Genomic DNA, 3,943 nt, shown 5'->3' with positions numbered 1-3,943 from the left:
CTGACATTCCATGCCCTTCTGCTCACACTTCTTTCCTCCCTCAAGCCCCACTCCTGTTCACATTCATCTCCTGTTCTCCTTCATCCTCTCCAGTGCAAGACCACACTCCTGCCCCCACTAATTGATCCTGGTAAGGAGTCATAGCAGGCTCCTGAGGGAAGTGTTGGGGCCCAGCTGCCTCCCCATGCCCCCTCCCTTCATTTCCAGCCCCCAACCTGATCTCCTAGCAGGTGCCAGGCCCGTCCATCAGGGACCAGAGCTTACCTGCCTCATCTGCAGACTGCACTGGTGTACCTGACCTAGATCGGGGCCCCAAGGCTGATATCCACTTCTGGTCCTCTTATTCCCTCTTCCAGGATCCCTCCTCGACCCCGCACACCCCAACACTCACTGGGAGCTGGAGGACGGAGGTGTGGCCTATGAAGGAGCCTGGAAAAGGGGGCGGGGCCAGGCCTGAGAAGCTACGAGGCAAACCCTACCCCTGGCCCCAGACAATCCAGACCCCCTCCAGGAAGGCCCGGGGGAACCAGAGAGGGGTCGCAGGCTGGCCGCCCCGCAGAGTCCGGGCACCCCGGGCCTGACCCACGCCCTGCCTGGTGGAGTCACCCCCTGGCCGGGGAGGCTCCCAGACTCAGCACCCACTTCCTGCCCAGGGCGGGGCCTGCGGCCACAAGCCAAGCGCCGTAAAATTTAAAGAGGTGAGAGAGACACTTCGCAGAAACCTCAGCAGTGCGGGGAAATGAAATAAGGCCTCCCTTCGGGGCGCCCGCCCCCGCCTACGCCGCCCCGAGCCCGGAGCCACCTTGGAGGGTCCAGGTGCGGACCCTCGCTTAATACACCCCTCTCCCTAGGGCTGGAATGGAGACACGCTCCCTCCCCACACTGCCCCCCAGCTTGGGAGAGCGAGGCCAGGCACCAGGGATCCGGACCCCAGCAACCTGCGTGGTGTTCCAGGCTAGGGCTGAGTCCGGCCGCTGTCCCTCATCCCGGCCAGGGCCAAGAGAGCATCTCCTCCCCCACGGGGAAGAGCAGATCCCAAAATGCCCACCCCCGCCAACTTGTCCCGATGCCTTTCTCGGGTGTCCGATGGTGCTCCTGGTTCCCGCCACCCCCTCCCTCTCCTCGCCATCTGAGAGTCCACCCCCACCCCCGTCCAGCCCTCATCTTTCCCTCCATGATGATGGATGGAGCCTTCAGGGAGCTAGTGCGGGCCGGCTTGGCTCAGGCGGAAATGAAGAGGATAAGATCTGCGAGCCGAGCCCCTGTGACACTGTGATATCCGCCTCGCTCGCTGAGCTCCGGACGATGGATGGGCAGAGCACCCCCCAACCCCCCACCCCCACCCCGTACGCTGTGGGCCGAGGGTCTCCGGCCCGCAGCCCCGGAACCCCGCCCCCCACGATGAAGCTCAAGCTAGCGCGCGTGTGCGCGCACACGGCCCCCCCCCACAATGGCGCCCTCCCAGAAACGCTACACTGCAGCCACACACGCGGCAGGCTGACTCCCCCTTCCCACACACTTAGCCCTCTACACATCGGGCCGTGCCCCACACACATATATGGAACTGTCCCTCTTCCCCTAATACACTCGCAGCAGGCACGAGTGCACACACGAAGATTGTCCTTAGAACAAATCACACCTTATACATTTGCCCATCCTACTGCTTCTTGCCTGTGCACATATATCCACACCCAGGCAAGCTGAACCTCCTTGCCCCCAACACAGTGTTCCTAGAGTCTCATGGGTCACTCAAGAAGAGGGTGTGACCACTGTGAAACTCAGCCCTGGGCGGGGGTCTTAGAGCAGGGAGCAGGACAACAGTTGCTACTTGTACTCATCATCTTGTTTGGCCACTGAGTGGGTCAGGTTTGGCATGGACAGCGGGCAGCACTTGTACTGTCTAAAGAGGCCTCACCATCAGTGTTGCCATGGTTACCATCTTCCTAGCACTATCACACAGCAACATCATTGTTACTATGGCTGCAGACCCCGCACTCCCCTCCTCTGCATTGCTACCATTTGCTTGCCATTGCCATTACCATTGATTCATTCACTCATTTGTGTATTCACTCATCCCCTCACATTCTGCTTATCAACTCCAGATACAGAGATGAGTGAATCGGTGCCCCCCTTTGGGACTGCACAGTGGAATGGGGAAGATGAGAGGTAAGCAACCAACAGTATTGTATTGGGTGGGCCAAAAAGTACCTTTGGTTTGTTAAGTAAAAATAAAAGACATTTTTCATTTTCACCAAGAACTTTATTGAACAACATATTCACCCTTTTGTTCCACTACCTTCTGCCATTTTTCAGGCAACTTCATAACTCCATCTTCCCAAAACTTTTTACCTTTTTCAGCAAAGAACAATTCCAGGTGCCTTTTACAGTCTTCCAGGGAATTGAAATTTTTTCCATTAAGAGAATTTTGTAAAGATGGAAGTAAATGGAAATCCGAAGGTGCAATGTCTGGTGAATACGGTGAATGAATCAGAAGTTCCCAGCCAAGCTGTAACAGTTTTTGCCTGGTCATCAAAGAAACATGTGGTCTTGTGTTATCCTGAGGGAAGATTATGCATCTTCTATTGACTAATCCTGGACCCTTTTCATCGAGTGCTGCTTTCAGTTGGTCTAACTGGGAGCAGTACTTGTTGGAATTAATTGTTTGGTTTTCCAATCCCACCGTTTACACAACATCACCTTCTTTGGATGAAGACCGGCCTTCGGTGTGGTTGGTGGTGGTTCATTTCACTTGCTCCACAATCTCCTCCATTCCACACTGTTGTACAGTATCCACTTTTCATCGCCCGTCACAATTTGTTTTAAAAACGGAATGTTTTCATTACATTTCAGTAGAGAATCGCATGTGGAAATATGGTCAAGAGGTTTTTTTCACTTAACTTATGTGGAACCCAAACATCAAAGTGATTCACATAACCAAGCTGGTGCAAATGATTTTCAATGCTTGATTTGGATATTTTGAGTATGTAGGCTACCTCCCGCGTGGTATAACGTTCATTGTTCTCAATTATTGTTTCAGTTTGATTGCTACCAACTTCAACTGTTCTACCCGACCGTGGAGCATCGTCCAACGAGAAAACTCCAGCACAAAACTTCGCAAACCACTTGTAACACGTTCAATCAATCACAGCACCTTCTCCATACACTGCACAAATCTTTCTGTGCATTTCAGTTGAGTTTTTAACCTTTCTTGAAATAATAAAGTATAATATGCTGAAAATGTTGCTTTTTTTCTTCCATCTTCAATATTAAAATGGCTACACAAAAATTCACCAATTTTGATAAGTCTTTTTTTTTTTAAATGCACGCTGATACGACAGCTGTCACATACAATCTAAAAAAATTGTTTTGAACGAAGTTAAAGACAACTAAGTGCTACTAGAGCCATCTTACAGAAAAAAAGCGAATGAACCTTTTGGCCTACCCAATACATTTTGCAAAGCCTTGAAGACCCATGAGGACTTGCCACATAGATGGTTTGGTAGAAAGGATACTCAGGGGACACCATGCAAAGAGGGCAACAATAAGAAGGGTGTGAAGCCATTGACAGCATCATCACCTGACCACCAGGTCGTGCTTGGTGTGCTGGGAGATGAGTGTACTCTGGGGTGTCAAGAGCAGGCAGTAAGGAGAGAAGGCCAGTTGCTGCCACACTATGAAGAATCTTCAGTGACCCAAGATTCCCCGGGGCACAGATCTGGGAATCTGACAGACCTGGGTTTGAGTCCTGACTTTGCCAGCCCCTAGCTTAGGGACTTTGGACGAATCATTTCTGCACAGTGTCTGGCAATTAGCAAGTCAATGTTTTTACTACTGTCATTTTAAACCATGCAAAGGGGCTTTGGAAAATCACCGACATTAAAACTTTTGGTCTCTAAGGGAAGCTCAAGTTCCTCTCCTCACTAACCTACCTCTTAAAGCCAAA

General features: G+C 51.5%; 1 long non-coding RNA gene across 1 annotated transcript; it reads left to right on the top strand.

Moving 5' to 3' along the window:
- The first annotated feature begins 343 nt into the window (after window positions 1-343).
- On the top strand, window positions 344-3,276 carry LOC113620205 (uncharacterized). Its single transcript, XR_003432689.1, has 3 exons — window positions 344-816; window positions 2,109-2,166; window positions 3,038-3,276. It is a non-coding gene; the product is annotated as an uncharacterized LOC113620205 (long non-coding RNA).
- The last annotated feature ends 667 nt before the right edge of the window (window positions 3,277-3,943 follow it).

This window comes from Aethalodelphis obliquidens, unplaced genomic scaffold (genome assembly GCF_003676395.1).
Source record: "Aethalodelphis obliquidens isolate GAN/ISIS:26980383/991018 unplaced genomic scaffold, ASM367639v1 scaffold7, whole genome shotgun sequence".
Classification (NCBI taxonomy): domain Eukaryota; kingdom Metazoa; phylum Chordata; class Mammalia; order Artiodactyla; family Delphinidae; genus Aethalodelphis; species Aethalodelphis obliquidens.
Note: the sequence above shows the minus strand (reverse complement) of the source record. Positions and strands in the feature narration are given on the sequence as shown.